We start from the raw sequence: 17,961 nt of genomic DNA, 5'->3' as shown, positions 1-17,961 counted from the left end.
CTCAGCATCAGAGCTCTCCAGGCAAACATAGCATGGTTTCCTTACAAAGTAGAAGCTTTTCTCCATACGTTTGGTCAGAAGTTAGGCATTTATATAGGCGCAAGTTGAGTTAAGGGTAGTTTAATATGAAAATTTTATCTATGAATTGCCTGATGTTGCATGACTAAAATATCAAGCATAACATTGCTTGAAGAGTTTTGCATTTGCTTCCTTAGCACGGAATATTAAATTATTCTATTCTTTTCCCTCCTAGCTTTCAGATTTTCTCTTTTACTACCACATTCAGTTTATAATACCTTTCATTGATTTTGATTACTAACTTCCTGACCAAAAAGTAAGCTCACCCACCGAAGTCTGCTGGAGACGAACATCAGTTTGCCAACAAATTTTGAGTGCTACTGTCCAAAAAATCTTTAACCCAAATGATGATAATCCCCACGAGTGTTAGCTGTGATTCGGTAGGGTGGTTTTATGGTTTAATGTCTGTGAATGCTTCTTTATGATTATTGTTCATCGCATTAGACAAAGCTCAGAGAAAAGGAAAAAACCTCAAAGGTCAGCAGTGAGACAGAAAATTGCCCGAGAAGTCCGAGTCCTGGCGGAAATGATTGTGTCTGACCCTCAGCACCTCCAGGCAGCATCTCTGGCCGGAGCGCTTAAAGCATGACTGGCACCTTTGTGAGCTCGGGCCTCACCACGCACTCACAAATTTAGCCCGTGCAACAAAGGGGTTACAGATACAAACCATGCAGGCAGAAAGTCCGACTGTTCAAGCGCGCACAAAACTGACCTCTTGTTGTGGCCGTTGTGCCGCAGAGAACATCCAGCAAAAAGGGGCGTTAGCAAAAAAATAAAGAAAAGATATTTTCAAAGGTTTGAACACGTAAAGGATGAGGTGTCGCGATGACGAATGCGGGGGGTTTTGGGGAAGGGAGAGCGCAGAGGTGGACAGGGACGATGGGGACCATCCCCATCCAAGGTTTTCTGGCTCCGCTCCCTTCTCTCCGAAAGCAAAGCCACTTGTGTGCCCCGAGAGGAGGGAAAATGGGGGGGGGGGGGGGGGGGGGGGGCTCGGCCGGATCCCTGGCCGCGCCTACGCCTCCTGCTCCGCGTTCCGGAGCCGCAGAGTGCGGGGGAACTCGCCCCCGTTAGCCACGCTGCCGTCCTCTCTCTCTCGCTCGCCCCCCGGCACCCCAGGTGCCGCCAGGGGCGGAGGCGCCGCTGGCTCCCGGCTTTTGCAGAGAGGCGTCGGATGCGGCAGGTGGGAGCGGGACGGGGACAGGGTCGGGGACACGGGCAGGGGCAGGGGCAGGGAGCGGGGGAGGCGGGCGGCCGTTTGGGGAGGTGCGGGGCTCGTTGCCATGGCTCCCTGCAAGCGCAGCCGGAGGAGATACTGATGCCAGTCACGGAGGGACCCCTCTTCCTTCTCGTGGGTGTGGAGCAAGGCTGGGTTTGGCTTTTTTTTTTCTTCTTTTTTTTTCTTTTTGGGGTGGAGCGATTAATTTGCAGAGCCGGGACGGGGCTGCGGAGCCGCCGCCGCTGCCACCCGCAGCTCCGGCTGCTGCCTCCGAGCCTCCTCCGGTCCTAAGGTAAGGCAGGGGGAGCCGGGCCGGGACCAATGGCCCTGCCTCGCCCCCCAAAACCCCGTTAATCGTGCGCTGACCTTGCTGCTGCTGCTCCCCGTACCGCGCCCGGTGCTGCCGGGCGGGGAGGAGGCGAGGAGAGGGAGCGGGGCTACGGGAGCGGGGCCCCCCCGGGCTGCCCCCCTCGGAGAAGTTGGGGGGGAATAGGGGGAGACCGGGGGGTGCCGAGGTCTCGCCTGGGGGGGCTGCCTCTTGCTCCCCTGCTCTTTGCATGGGTTCAAGTTTGCAACCCGGGTGGCGTCCCTCTGTGCAAGTACTTCGCTCTTTCGTTCTTTTTCCTTTTTTCCCCCGTTACAGTATGGGCATTTCTTTCTGCAATACCTAAATAATTGCCAATGTCTTCAGCAGGTGTCTTTTTTTTTTTTAATTTTTTATTTTTTTCTGTGGGGAGTGGTGTGGTTGTATTGCAGCTCACGAGAGCTATAAGAATCTTTAAGCGTCTCTATCTTGTACTGTGTGCTGTTAATTAGTGCTGCACGATCAGACCGTCAGTGGTCTCAGCTAGGTTTAGGTCTTCGTAATGCAAGAAGATAGTGCTTTCTGTGCTGTTTCCTAATTGTCAGACACGGTAAGCAGCAATAGCCTTTTCACATATCACTTGTATGACGAACGTTACTCTCTTCGTGTTTTGGGGTAGAAAAGAGCTAAGCTATGATATGTTGGATAACATTCAGGTGTTCAACCGTAACTCGACAGATATAAACCAAGCATATTTATTCTCAGCTCAAGCTGAAAATAGTTTTGCTTGAAACACGCTTTTGAAAATTTCACCAGAGACTTGACAGGTAGTATTTTTGTGTGATTGTCAAGGGTTCATTTGATGTGACTGAGTTAAATACATGTTATGCAGCTTTCAGAAATATTGTTCTGTACACAATAAATAACAAATATGAGCGTAGCTTTAGGCCTGAGAAAAGGAGATGGCAAAAACCGTGAACCTTGAGTTGCATATGTGGGTTTTTCCCCTCTAAGTGAACACATACAGCCTTGCCCTGTCGGAGCTGGGCACGTGCTCCTTTGCCCATTGCTTCCCGTGATGCTGCGCCTGGCTTCTACTGACCTGAGGTATTAGAGTGTGGGGCTGCTGCTCTGTTGATACTTTTGTGTTGTTTAAAGGTAATGAGTTTTCTTTGTATTAAAACAAACAAAAAAAACCTACGCACTCTCCTAATGGGTCTTTAAGAAAATACAAGATTCCTGCTAGGCGGTTTCTGTGGTCCTTGCTTGGGCCATGCCGCTGCTGTCAGCGGAGTTTGGCTTACTGAACTGCAAGACCATGTTACATGGTTGAAGGAGGTACTGGTGTTCCTTCAGAAATATTACACAGTATACATGAAAGTCTCCTTAAATGTCTACAGTCAAAACAAGTTCAGCACTCCAAGAGTTGTGGAAGTTTTGCCTGAAGTAACACAGCTTTGAAAGCAGTTCCTTCTCTAAAATTGTACAATTTGTTATTGTTTTTATCAAAATAGGAATAAAATGAGCTCTGGATATGAGGCTGAAATAAAGAGGCTGTACTTCAGTTATATACACTTTGATTACATTTAGCTCTCTGTCCGTAAATGAATGTAATTACTTTGGGCATTTAGTATGTGTTACTCCATTAATTAAACATAATGAATCAAAACATAATACTCCATTTCTTTATCCCAAGAAGAGGAGCAGATAAGCCTTCTTTTAAATGAAGGACTGTATTATTCACAACATTTATGTTTACTGCAGGTGGCTTGGATTGTAGCCATCTTGTTTGCCAATAAAAATACACTTTATCACTTAGGTTTGGAAGGTAAAATGAAAGAAGGTAGATATGCATTATGTAGAACGATGTCGTGGGCAGCGGCTGGTGAGATAAGGAAGGATTCTCCTGCTTCCCTGGTGGGAGAGGACAGGGACTACTTTAAACACCACTAATTAGTTCAGTTTATCTTGCATGCGTTACAATGCTGTAGTTGGTTAATTATAGCTTTTCCCATTAGCAGTATGTTAAGAATAATGAATTAACATATCACACAGATCAAAAGAACATCTACAAAGTTTATCTTCGAAGGAAAAAAAAAAAAGTGTTATTGTGCGGCAGGAAGTCCCCGTGGCTTTCCCAAGGCGCAGATTTGTTGGAATTCCTGAGCTGGTTTTCGGCGCCTGATGAATGACTTGAATTGATCCCAAACAAGTGACACTGGAGCTGCTGGTTGCTTAGCAACCCGCCAAGATGCCACAGTTTCTTTTGGTATATTTGTCCAGCAAAGTAGAAATTCCGTTTTGTTAAAGATGTTTTTTTCTGTGAGCACAAAGCTGACCTTATAAAGGCCTTAGATTATGTATAATTAAAAATGATGCATCAGGGCTGAGTCTGGCCAGCAGCATGGGCTTGAAGAAAAGAGCAAGAATCTTACTTGTAAACCATCTTCTGGTGTTAATGTGCTCAGTGTTTTATAACAAGATTCAATTGTCCTTTCTCAGTTAGACTTCTGTTTAAAAAAAAAAAAATCATCATTGCTGGGAGAAGCAAGTCTGACAAAGACACTCATCTACCAACTGCTTTTTGAAGCATTCCCGTCATGCTGACTTGAGATGTGAGATCCTGCAAAGCCTTGTGGGGGTCACACCATGATGCATTATGAGTAAATGAAACATAACATGGAACATGGGGCTTGGTCGTTGTCCAACTTATGTCAGGGCAGCCTGGCATGACCTGTAGCCCATGGGCTAGGTTGTCCTTGCAGAATAAATTGTGTTCTTAACTTTGTTTTGTGCAAGGAAATAACGGGTTTAGTACTCAAAGGGCAGAGGGATGATAAAGGTTATTGTGGTCACATACCCCCAAAGTACCAATAGTGGCCTTAACCATCTTGTTCCAACCTTCATACAGCTCATACCTGGTGAATTATACTTTTATTTCAGTAGCTCACTGTTTATTGTTACATTTGGATCCATTTCTGCTGATATTTTAATTCCAGCGTGCACAATGAACGGGAGTCTTGCAGCTGTCCCATCCTCACTTCTTGTGCTGTGATTTGCTTTAGAGGAAGACTGCACAAACTGAATTGAAGGCAGAATATCTGTTTCAGGGGTTTACTTTGTGCAGGCCAGCTGCTAATGGGCTTTCATTTGTGTCCTCCTGACTGAGCTAAAGCAAAACATTTGCGATGTTTATGGGTGGATTTGGGGTTCTCAGAAACATTTTGCTATACTTGACTGCTCCTTTGAGCTCTGCTATTTGCTAGTATACAAATATCCTTTTCTGTCTAGAGAAAAAGTGTTTCAGGGCTGGGAGAACTGCAGGCTGTCATGGCATTTATTTTTCACATTGGCGTTCTGGAAGGTTTCTTTCTCCTTCTTGGTGAGAAAAAGGAATCCAGGTATTTTTCTTGTTCCTAAACAAAGCTTGGGTACTGTATGATCCACTGGCCTGCTGGACTGAAAGAGGATGTGTAGCTGCCGTGTTTGGATCACAGTGATCCAAGTCTCAACTCATTGTTTGCCAATAGTGCTAGGCTAAGATTATTATAGTTCATAATCTTGTACTTCTAACTGCATTTCTAGGCTTTGTCATGTTTCTGTGTGTCTGCTGGGTCCTGTGTTCATCTTGCTCCCAGATGTCCCTTTGGATTCCAGGGGAATGGGTCAATCTGGGTTATGTAGAACAAGCTGGCCACTTACAACCTTCCACAGCAAGCTATTATCACTAAGAAATGAACATTGTAAGGACTGGGAATTTGTTTTTACAAGGGAATACCTTTACTTTTCAGGGAACAAATATATCTGGTGGTGGTGGTGAAGAGGGCGAGAAAACTGTTGTAGTTAGCGTTTTTTTTTTTTTTTTTTTTTTTTTTTCCCCTGAGAAATCTGGCATGTATTTCTTTGCTTCTCTAATTTTCACTTGTGGAATAGATTCCATGCTCCATAGATGTCCATGCAATATAAAGGAATACGTCCAACTCATCGTCAAGGGCCAGCTAAACTCAGTGGGTAACAGATTGTCACCTCCAGGAAGAGTCGTGAATGCCAAGAGGAAAGCACTTATGTATGTTTTATTGAGGAATTAGAATTGGTCCCAGTAGCTAGAAGTTTTTTAGCATAATTTAAGGTGTGCTTTTATTTACAGAAAATATATTTTCATATTTTTGAAGATGTCATCTATGGATCTTTTTAATATTTCATATTATTACTCGTGGTATTAAACTTTTGGTCCAGTTTTAAGTGCATGTGAGCTTACGTTTTTGTTTCTGTGGCAAAGTCAATACCCCAAACTCAAGGTGCTTTTTTTTGTTTCTTTCTTTCTCTGGGTTAGTGTCCTTGTATCTGTTTTATGCATTGATTTCTGTAAGCACATTTGCATACCCAAATGCTGATTAGTTCATTTTCCATTGCAGTGATTGCCTGTGCATTATAAGCAGATGAAGGTATGCGGTGATATTTGGTGCCTTGCGTTTATCCTCCTGGCGGGCCCCAGCACCGCTGTAAGAAATGCACTGTGCTGGTCACACAGCCAGGGAGATGTGTTATTTCTGGGACTGCAGAATTCCTTAGCAGATGTTTCCTTCTTCCTTCATTACACCTGAATGTATGAAACTCCATGAAATGCAGACAGAAAACAGTTAATCATAAAAATTAGTATTTGTAATATTGGTATAGCTTAACTGGTGTTAGCTGCTGTGAGTGTGAGCTCCTGGTCCTGTTCCATCTAAGAAGGACAAGATTTATGTTACTTTCTCCATTAGTGTTCATAATTTCTTTTGACCCTTGCTAGCTCTCTCTTTTCTGCACTTACTGAGAAAATTGCCGATTTTTCTTTTCGGGTATTTTTTCTCCTTTTGCCAAGACAGCAAGCAGATGGGATAAAGTGGAGGTGTGGTGGGGATGTGACTCGGTTAGGGAGGGTGGGGAGGACTCCAGGAAGGACAGGGATGGGCCTGCGCAGGTGGGAGCCATCCTCATCTTCGCTTCTGCTGTCCCATGCAGAGGAAGCAGCCATGTCTGGATCTAGGCCCGAGCAGCTGGGCCGAGGAGGAGCCAACGTTTGAGCCCAGGCGGGGCCGCTCCTGTTGGAGTGTGGCTTTTGAGGATGTTACAGACAGATGGCTCCTGGTCTGGCTGTGACTGTGGCAGCGGGCCGGTCGGCCAGGCCCACGCCAAGCTCCCCTCAGGCAGCCTACAGACCGTGGCTTCAGCTGTGGGGAGAAAACAGAGCTTCTCCTCGTGCTCCCATCCTGTCCTTTGCAGTGAAGGAGGTACAGAAGGGTGACCTTGGTGTGCAGCAGGTGGTGTGGCAGCGAAATGTGCCCGTGGGCCTCCACGTTGCTTGGCATCTTCAGCCTGGTGCAGGCCTGGTGAGGGCCAGCGCTGTCCCTGCCGGCCTGGGGTGCTGCTCGTGCTGGCATGGGGCAGGGAGCCTTTGGGTGTTGGGATATAAAGCTGCGTGGCTGCAGCTTTCCTGGGGGGTGAACCCACGTGAGGGGATCTGCAAAAGTGGGGAAGTCTCACTGCCCTCATGAGTGGAAAGTTTAAGCAAGCAGTGACAACACAAGCTTCGTTTTCAAAGAATTGTAATCTTCTGAAAGGAGGGAGGAAAAATGAAGAATTGGGCAAATCCACCTTTTGTCCTGTATCTCCTTTACCAGCTCTTTGAGTGTGGCAATACAGAGTTGCTGCCAGCCTCAGCCACCAAGGGGTGGCCACAAGCGCTGCCTGCAGGGCTCGGCAGCCACTTGGAGGAGAGGAGAGGAGAGGAGAGGGCTGCCTTCAAGGGTGCATCCCTGCAGCCTCACAGGCTGTTAGAAAAATGCGTCGTTTGGTTGTGCCCTGTGTAGTACAGTGTTAAAACTGATGGAAACCTGCAACAGCATTTCAGTAAATAATGGCTGCTGCCATTGCCCTGTCCCTGGTGTTTGAAATGGAATTAGTCCTGGCAAAAGATCACTCTGCTTATAGGGAAAATAAAATTATTATTCCAGGGCAGATTTTTTTTTTTTTTCCCCATGGAAAATACCATAACAGTGCTTTCAGCTAATAAAAGTGATTAACTTGGTGGCTTTTATTTATACCTTTTTTTTTTTTTTTTTAGTTTACTGAAATGAAAGAATCATTAATAATAACGTATTGTCTGTAGGTTTTGGAGCACCTAAAAAGTCAGTCTCACACCCAGCCTGGTGTGTCCATCATTGCTAAAATCCTCCTCGCTGTGGTGCTGTGGCTGTTTGTGTTTGCTGATACAGGGTTGTGTGCACACTTGCACCCACACTTGTTTGCTTAATTTGTTGGGATTACATCTACAAATGCAAAATACCCCCAAACCACAATATGGTTGCTGATTTCAGTGAACTTAACTAGAATTGAGGCTAATGCTCAGCTATTTTGCTGAGCAGGGGTTTTATGCTGTTTCTGTTGGTTATTTTTTCATATTCCTTCACCAGTGACTTTGTTCTAATAAAAGTTCATTGTAGACCATAGATCTTTACAGGATTTCTATTTTGTCTTGACTGAGTCAGAGATGGTCCCACCTGATCTTGGTCATGAGACGCTTTTACATCTGAGTAACCTGTATGTGATGCTTACTTTGTAGGAGTTCTGTTTAAGTGTTTATCAAAAACGTAGCTAGTTGGGTAATCAAAATCCAAAATACTTTGAAACAAAAATTCCTTTTGTTACATTTGAACAGAAAAAAATAACACAGCACTGAACTGATGGTATTTGTACTAATGGATGATAATACTTTCTTAAGAAAATATTAAAATAAAACCCGTGCTACACTGGGGTGACTTCTGGGATTAATATCACACAGAAACCAATGGTGAAGTCATGGCGCCACGGAAATAGATGGTCAAACTCCCTCTGACCTCAGCAGAGTCAGGTTTTTGTCCCAAGAGTGATGAGAATCTAATTTACAACCTAACCAGTTGGAGAAATAGGCGTAATGGCTCAGATCCTTGACTGATATAAATGACCGCGGTTGGGCTGGGGCTGATTGAGTTACGCTGGCTGCCACCACCTGGGCCTCCGGAGGATGGTGTCAGGCATCCATGTGGTCTCGCTGTGCCCATCAGCACCGCCGCAACAGGCTGTGCGTGCGGGTAAACAAACGTATGGCGAGCTTTAATGCAGTGCCTCCTGTCAAGCGGCGTACTCTTGTCCCGCGTTTTGACTGGAAACAAATAACCAGCAGACAGTAATGAATATTTCTGTTTCCTGAGTCATACAAATTACAAACGTTGTGCAGTAAACTAGAAAATAGTAGTGATTAAAGGACTGTCCCAGGCGGGCCAAGCGGAGGCATGCTTACCGCACTCAATGTATGGGGCTGCTACTGAAATCCACAGTAATTGCTCAGGGTTTGCTACCTGTGGGACAAATGCCCCTTTTGATTATTGATGGGATGAGGCTGGATTTAGGCTTTCACCTAAATCTGGGATTTCGATCATCTCTGATTATCGTGTTGAATTGCAGCGTCCCTGCTGTTTGTGTGAAGCACAAGCAGCACGCAGCGGTGATTGTACCTGCCCTGCTGGCAGGTGTTTTTGGGCTGATACCTGCCCAAACCGTGCTGACCTGCTGCCAAGCACTTGGAGCTTCCTGCTGCGTCCCAGGGGACTGCTGAGAATTGAGATCTGCTCGAGTTACGTTATAGCACACTGCTTTATTAAAGGTAAAGCGCAGAGGCTGGTGTGGCACCAGAAAGTAATACAGCCCGCCTCGTTGTGCAGCCAGCCTCAGAAAAGGAAGTTTCTCCAATTTACTTCCACGTGTGCAGGATCCTGCCTTTCTGAGTGTTGTATCTAATTATCCTGCCAGTGCAGCAAATCTTCATTGTGAGCCCTTCCTGCTGTCAGGTATCTCTGCAGTGAAACCTCACATAATTCCATAGTGCAGCAAGATGAAAATCTTATCTGTGGTGCATAAGAATTATGCCTCAGCATTTATAAGAAAAACAACGGGCAGCAAACATCAGGGGCTATTCACAAATTTTATCATGTGTATCACCAAAAAAAAAAAAAAAAGGAATAATCTTTATATTCAGCAGACAAGCAGCATTCTCTGTACAAACCTGCTCCTCTGTCATCCTCCAAAATGTATGCTAAGCTTGTCTGTGCACAAAGCTCCTTGTAATGGGTCATGGTTTGACCAAATTTTTTATCCTTACCTCGTGCTGCTACAGAAAGAAGTACTACATTTTTCAGTGTTATTTGTATAATGCACTTACTGAAAAGAATAACATATGCAAAGCTTTGAAGCTCAGGCAGCAGCAATCCATTTAACCATTTATAGTTTTATGTTTCTTATAATCCCTGAATCCAAATGTCCCTAGAGAGCGAATGGGCCATTAAAAAAAAATTAGGCCTTTAAATTAAATGGATTTAAATTCACTCCTTTGCATACTTTGTTGTTGTTGTTGTTCTGCCTGAATGAGATATTACCTCAGTAATTGAACTGTAACTTTGCTACAGGTAAATAGTGTCAGACAGCTGATATTCCAAATGCTTCACCGCTTTAGGGTTGTGCAGTGCTAATATGGCAATTTGCAGCACACCTTTGAGAGGAGATGTGTCCAGTCCACTTAGGATCACTGATTGCTGGGCTGGAGCTTGAGCTCAATTACCGTCTGGTGCTCAATGCGTTTCTGGAGCGGGGACTCACAAGGATGTTGTAGAGTGAGGCAACGCATCCGTGGCAAAGCTGGGGAGGATTAATTGGGCTGGATAGATGGAAGTGGTGCTGCAAGAGGCAAGGCTGCTCAAAGGGATGACATGTCTATCAGAAAGCCTTTTTTAGTATCTTTGGAAAAGATAGAGTGATGCATCGTACAAGGATGCTGAAGTATTTTTGGCTCGGGTACTAATGTGAGAAGGATTGTGGACAGCTTTCACTAGGGTTAAACACTTCCAAATCAGCAGGCAGAAATACCAGTTATCCAAGAACCGCGTGCATGAGCGGAGGGGACCTCCTGCTCTCAGATGTTGACTTCTTGTGTGTCATGGTGCAGGAACACTGGAGGAGCGTGGGTACAAAAAGAGAAAGCAGAATGAGGTAGGGGATGGTCAATCCCAGAAAAAATAGTGGAAAAGTTGATAAAGGACCGAATTAATATGGAGTTTAGAGAGGGAATTAAGATCAGTCAGTACAGCTTTCTGCTTATTCCTGATGAATAGGTTACAGGTTTGCTAGGTACAGGTAACTAAGTGTTGTGGTGGAGTTTTCCAGGTGTTAGATTTGGTATCTCATGAAATTTCAGTTCAAAAAAAAAAAAAAAAAGTACGTAGTACTAGCAGTGCTCCCATTTAATGGATTAAGATTCAGCCAACAAAGCTGAAACGGTATTTGTCCATGGGGATTCCCTATTGAAAGATGTGTGCTTTTAGTGCAGTTTCACTGGAAAGAGAACTGGTCCTGAATCTGTTTAACATCTTTATCAATAGTCTCAACATAAAAATTAAATGACTGCTGCCAAAGATGTGGATGAGGCGATATTGAGAGTGTGAAAATGAGAAGTTACAAGGGGCAGACTGACTGGCTGGCAAGCTATTTCTCCTCCTCCCAACCTCCCAGGGGTTCAAGTGAAATGAACGTGCTGGGGGTGTGTATCTGTGAGGGGAGTCACCCTGACAGGGCAAGGAGGGGTCATAACGGATGGAGAAAGATGACTTCCCAATGTGATGCTATGGCTGAAGGACCAGTGGGACCCTTAGACGTAAGAGCTGCACTCGTAAGCATGATTTTTATCCAAGAACATGAGAATACTGGAAAGCAATGGCCAGTTTTAGTGTCAACAGTTTTAAAAAGTTTACAAAACTGAGAAGTCAAGAAAATAACCACAGTATTGATTTGAAGAGTGGAGAAAATTCCCTGCAATGAGAGATTTAGAGAGCTAAATCTGCTTAGCTCATCAAAAAGAGGATTGAGAAGGGACTTGATTACAGGGACAAGTATTTTCATGAGGAAAGCATACCCTGTTTTTTAATCAAGAAGAGAAAAGAATAATAAGATCCAATAGCTGGAAGCAGACAATTTCAAATTAGACATTAAACACAAATTTTCATCCGTGATTAACCGCTGGAATGTACTATGATGTGTTCAAATCACGACCTGATATCTTGTGTGATAGGATCAGTCAAATACAGGTCACTGGGTATAATTTGCAGGCAATAAGGAAAAGTACAGAAGGATGCAAATGCCTTCAAATCTGTGGGCATTGAAAGGGCAATCACGTAAAGTTAAGCAAAAAGGGAGAACATACATGGGAAGTATAAAAAGGAGAAATGGAACCAAAGGAAGGACAAAGAGATGAATTTTGTCTGAAAAGAGTAAATTCTTTTCTGAATTCGGGAGCATATGTTGCAGGAAAGTGAGTTTTGGCATTGGAAACACCTTGAGCATTGGCAGTGCTGGAGTCATCTGTTTCACAGTCAAAATGGCAATTTTGGATTCTCTGCTTTGTTAATGATGATGGAGAAACCTCCTACTTGTCATTTGGGCTCTTGGCACCGCTGGCTCCCTATTCTGCTGCTATGAGAGTCGACAGCACAATCAACTTTGTTTAGACGTGATGGAGCTGAGGGCCATTTCCCACCACGAGAGCCCTGCAGTGTTCCCCAGGAGTGAAGGGCATGTCACGGATTGCCTGGGCTGCGGCATGCTTCACCTTATCAGCAGCAAGCTGTCACTGCGGTCTCTTGTGTGCCCTTCAGTTTATTGACACGAATGTTATACATTTAAAAGGTTCTTTTAAATGCTTTTAAAAGAACCCCATTTTTGTGCCATTAAAACAAACTCTTGGGAAATCCAGCAGGGAAACCTATGCGGTCTCAGCTATTTTTGATGTGTAGCATCTTTATATGTGTTTGTCCTCATGAAATACTTTCACCATATCAGCGATTGTCTTCTTTTTCCATAGCTTGTTTCACAGTGCCTGATAACTGGGTAATCATTAATTTAAATGTCATATTGTATTTCTTCTATGAGAAAGTGAAATGATTGAGTCAAGATCATGGTTTGGGCATGTTTACTGCTCAAATGCAGGTTTTCCCTCTGGACCTACAGCTATAATGGAAGTGAAACAGGTGCTGTAAAGGTTGTAAGTCACTTTGCTGTTGTGGAAGCTCTTTAGCCAGGACTGAAAATAGCTTTTCTGGAAAAATATTCATAACCACTGTCTTACATCCGCAGTAGAAAATATCGTTGTACTTGTTATGCAGAGATAGCTTGCATATGTTATTTTTTACAATGCCATCACAAAGCTATTACTTTTGTTTAGCAACATTTCCTATACTGCTTTAGGATTTGAAGATAATTATTCTGGGACTTTTTCAGTGGAAATTAGCAACATGTTTCCTCTGCACTGTTTAACAGAAGCATAAACTCTTGGTGACCAATTAGGGCATTGACCTACACAGAGCTGCAGGTAGTTCAACAATGTTGGCCTCCTATGGCTGTAAACATTACACATTGCCAGAAATGTTGAATAACAATTTTCTTATTTCTGGGCTAGACTATGGGTATCTTCTGGACTGTGCTAAAACCTGGGCTTATTATGGTAATATTCTCCTTGGAATGAGCAGGATGGATAAATTGTAAGAAACTGTTTTCTTGGGGGAAAAATATCGTGCAAGAATGTCCTCACTACCTGTAAAAATCGGCTAACTGGGCAGTAATTATTCCAAAATACTGTTGGAATTATATTGACCTTGACAATCATTTTCTTTTTCAAATGGGCATCTGAATAATTGTCTTTGCCTAAGGATTCCCTAGAAGCTGTTCTCAAATCAGAGCGGCACTTCAGCGTTCAGCTCGTGACATTGTGACATCCATTAGGAACACAGAGAGGTAGGAATTACCCTATTCAATCTGATTAAAGATCTAATTAACTTAGAAACCTATCTCTGTTAGTAACTAGTACTAGATGACTCAACATCCTGGAGGAAAAAAAAGAAAAAACCCAACACTTTTCCTTCCTCCCTCCTTCCCTAAACTTTCTTTATAACATTTAAGGAACAATGCATCCCTGAAAGAAGTTTTTTCCCTCTTACGGAGCACTTACTGTTTGACTTCCATCCTGAAACATGAGATCAATAGCCCTTAAATTCTTATCCTGCCTTGTGAAAGTATTATCACTTCAAACATCCAATCACTTTCCTAACCATGATGACAATATTTTGTCGCAGGGTTCATAGAGTTAATTACTTATTATGATTTTCTTTCCCACTTTAAATTTGCTCTCTCTTAATTCCAGCGTGATAATTAAAGTGACTATTTGACCTTATTTCACCTGTTTTCATATATACCTATATGGGTCTGTGATGTTCATTCCTTGAAACATTTTATAGATAAATGAAATATTAACTGACAATCCTTTGCATTCCTTTCTTAAAGGGCCCTTTAATAGTTTCTTTATTTTTGATCTGTTTGGTCTTTCCTATAATTCCTTGAATGACCTCTGAATGCAGTTATACTTACTGTTAAAGGTAAGAATATATTAGCAGTAGATCTAAATTGCTAATTTTGCACCATACTTATTTTTAGTCCTTTCTAATGTATTCTGTACACAGCCTCCTATCTCAGTTACATCTTGACCACCTTGGCTTGCTAAGCAGATGCTTTCTATGGAAGGGATTTAGGGATTTTTATTTTTTTTTAAATATATATACATTTATTCATTTTGGAAAAAAAAATCTAATAGAAGCACTTTTTTTTTTTTTTCCAGCCTTCTATAAGCCAGGGGCTATTTGGTGAATTTAATTTTAGTTAAATAAAATGAAACAAATCTGTTATGATTCTGGGAAACTCTCATGTTTCAGATCAAAATTCATTTCCAAATGTAGGGGTTTTGAAACTAAAGTCTCCCTGGGTAGGTGATCCTGTAACTGCCTCCTGCAAGGTTTCTCAGTTTCCTTCAAACCAAATGTCCTGGCCATTTCTTCAGACAGTTCTGTTTGAGTGGATAAGGTGTTTAGAAGATACAGTGGATATAAACATAATATAGATATATAGACACTATTACTTAAACTGATTACTGTTTAGGTATGGCTTTGCATGGACTTACTTAACCATCCTGGCATTTCATGAAAAAAGAAAACAGTTTGGGAGGAAGCAGGTCTTCACAGCATATATATTCTTCCAAGCTGTTTTGTGCAATGGGCAATAGCTTTTGCCTTAGGCTTTTGAATATGATATTACTTCATCTTCCTGGAAAGTAATCGGAGTACCAGCAGCATTTGATGAGACTGGGAGGAAAACAAACAAAACTGAGGAAGCTCAATATGGAGGGTGTAAGATCTTTAGATTTATCGTGGAGACGTGAGTTTTGGAACTTGAAACTATCCGTCTGTAACGTGTGTGTCTGCGTGAGTACACGCACGCAAGTGCACGTGTGGCTACCGATATAGGTACGTAGTTCTGTCTTTGTCTTGTGCAGGCACCTGGGAAGAGCTGGAAAGTTCGTATGCTAATGTTTGCTGCTTCCTAATATCTAATGGCTATGCCTCCACAGCTATGGAGAACTGATTCAGTTTCCCTGTATTTTGGGGTATTGCCTTTATCTGGGGGTTCCTCCCTGTAGAATAGTAACTTCCTTGCATTTGGCTGCAGAACCTTGTCATGGCAGATGTTTTGGCTCAGAGCAGACGAGAAGATTCAGACTGCTATTTTTTTTTGCCCTTTTTTTTTTTTTTTTTCCTTCATAAGTGGCTTGCCCCCAGGCATGTTTTGACAGGGGAGATATCATTTCAAATTAGAATGTGAATGTGGAGGCTTTCCAAAGCTACAAATTGCAGAGATTTCTCAGCATGACTCAAAGAAAAAAAAAGTGTTGTGCATGCTGACGGTTTTCTGTGGTGGGGGTTATTGCTGCGGTGTAGCTCTGGCGGTTAAAGCCATAGTTTATTGCTTTATTACAGATTTGGACACGAGAGGCAGTGTCCACAACTGATCTGCTTTGGTTTTGTTCTTTTAATAACCACTTTCCTTCAAGCACTTGCTGTTTTGACCACTTCAGTTAATTTTTTCCTAATTGGTGTCACAGATGGGGTAGAAATTGAGAAAGTACTGAAATACTAGTTTTGATCAAGAAGTATAGGGGAAGGAGGGGGGGAAGTGAGGAGGAAGATGAAACGATGTGAAAATTGTATGAGGCAGAACAAACGTGTGAAGGAAATAGTGAATGGGTCTGGGCTGGAATTGGCAAGGAATTCTCAGCTTTCCCAATGCCTCTCTTTGGCAGCCCCCAGAAATTATAGAGGAAAGTCACTGTGTTTCAAGAAAGCAAACCTTGGGATAGTTTCAAGTCTTATGGGATTGGAAGAGAAGGAAGCAGGGAAGGCTTTTGTAAAAAAAACCCACAAGTATATTAGGTAGGTCAAGATGTATATATTAATATTTGATAAAACATTGACTCTGTAAGCATCATCAACGCCAACTTGGAAGAGGTGTTTTTTTCACTGACCCAAAGACACGAGGGATCTGGCTGTTTCATGTATGCCCTGTGAGATCCTTGACCACTAGCTGATTCCTGAGCTTCTCACTATTTCATGAGTTATTGAATTTCTTCCAAAGCCTATCAGCTCCTTCCCCTTCTAATAAGAAGAATAAAAATGAAAATTGGAAGATGCCCGTGGAAGAGCTAAAGAGGTCCTGTCATTGATTAACCAAGGAAAAGAGTCACTGCCATGTGAGAGCATGTGAAAATAGTACAGTCAGCAGGTAGGTGAGTGAGCATCTCACTGCCTTCAGCTAGGCTGGTGTTGTGATCAGTGGCTAAAAAGCTCATTTTCCATACTTGTCTTAAATGGTCAAGTAAATCTGCAGCATCAGCAAGCTAGAGATATTTTTAAGATGACAAATAATTTGATCTGAAAGCAGGCAATCCAGAGGATGCTCCCTGCTGAAGACTGCCAGAGGACTTTGCAGCAAGATGATTGCTTTTCTCCCTTTTTGAAAGGGGAGCAGTGCAATGAGGAGAGGAATTCCTTTGAAACTGTGTTTTTTGCTCTATTTCGGAAAAATTAACAGAGGGAACATCTATAGTTCTGAGTACCATCCTGTGAGCTATTGGTGTCTGTGATGTGTCTGACTTTTGAAGTGAGAGACCTTAATACTCCTTAACACTCCAGGTCTTTCAGGCAGTTTAAAGTTTTTCCGGAGTTTAAGAGCAGAACTTTTTTATTTTTTTATTTTTTAATAATGAATTGGAAGAAAGGGAAAGAAACATTGATTCTTTGCCCAAATCTCCAGGTTTATGGCACAGTCATAATGAAGGTTTGGGAGCAGTTTTGCATTGTTTGAGGCTGGCATCCTTTGAGTGGGTTCTGGCTCTCTGACTACATTTTCTGTCCTTGAGCTTGTCTTTCGTTCTTCCCACCTTTAGCCTCATTTTCAATTTTTGTTCCGACAAATTCTGAAAAATTCTGACAGTCCTGACCGTGGCATTTTGGTGTTAGCGCCGTGTCAGTAAAAGGATCAAGGACCCTCATCCATGGGATCTGTTAAGTCACGCTTCTCCACGTAGACTCCTGGAAAACAGCGACAGAGCTGCTCCGATTTGTAAGCAGGCAGGATCTGGCCCGCTGCCTTAGCCCCAAGGTCTGGGCGTTGTTGTGGCCCGTTCTGGGAGATGTGGACATTTGCTTCCTTTGTGTCGCCGTGTTCACAAGGTTTTTTCTTCTGTGCTGAGATGCAGCATAGGAAGGGAACAGGAGCGAACTCTGATAGGTTTAACCCGTAATAAGTCTGATGTCCTCGGGGAGGACAGAGATTAAAGAGCCAAAATTCTCTGGGAGATTGTCACTCGACTAATGATGATAGTCGCCTATGGCAGTTAGGGATGATATGGCTGATACTTAGCAGGGGTTGTGAACCAATTAGTCTGCTCAACAAAATACTTGGTCCATTGGGTGCAAATGTTAGGAATATTTATAGGGCTGGCTATGGATTCCGCTAATCAAATTGGAGGAAGCTACTTAGGAGACTGTCCCAGGCTCTCCAGAAGCCCTGAGATTACAAAGCTGGGAGATAAACAAATGTTTGCCAGTGTAAATATTAGGACTGAAAGATTGCATTTGAACTCTTTTTTCCATTTCCTGGTGCTGTAAAATCAATTAGGGGGGCCTGAAACATGGTCAAGTCAGCTTCCTCATCATGGAGGGCCGACTTCAGCAGGGGCTGTCCATAGATGAGCTTCTGCAGGTTGGCTTACTCCACCTAAGCCCAGGGTGCTGTAATGTGTCTTGGACCATCCAGCCAGGAGTCCTGATGGCAGAGGATGCCCCATAAACTAGCCTAGGTAAGATGGCAGCCACACAATAGTAACACAGCACATACTAGCACATGGGTTTGC

The 17,961-nt window shown here is 43.2% G+C and overlaps 1 protein-coding gene across 7 annotated transcripts in view; it reads left to right on the top strand.

Annotated features, from left to right (window-relative positions):
* The first annotated feature begins 1,108 nt into the window (after positions 1-1,108).
* The window catches only part of CHL1 (cell adhesion molecule L1 like), a 127,932-nt gene continuing 111,079 nt past the window's right edge, over positions 1,109-17,961 (top strand). For 2 of the 7 annotated variants that reach the window (XR_013955416.1, XM_080605753.1), the window contains exon 1: positions 1,362-1,589. The gene's annotated coding sequence lies outside the window, so the exon portion shown is untranslated. Of the gene's footprint in view, positions 1,262-1,358; positions 1,590-17,961 lie in introns of those variants that run through there. The other 5 variants (XM_080605754.1, XM_080605759.1, XM_080605757.1 and 2 more) reach the window with 5 other exon arrangements.

Source organism: Anser brachyrhynchus, assembly GCF_964034855.1.
Source record: "Anser brachyrhynchus genome assembly, chromosome: 10".
NCBI classification, from domain to species: domain Eukaryota; kingdom Metazoa; phylum Chordata; class Aves; order Anseriformes; family Anatidae; genus Anser; species Anser brachyrhynchus.
Note: the sequence above shows the minus strand (reverse complement) of the source record. Positions and strands in the feature narration are given on the sequence as shown.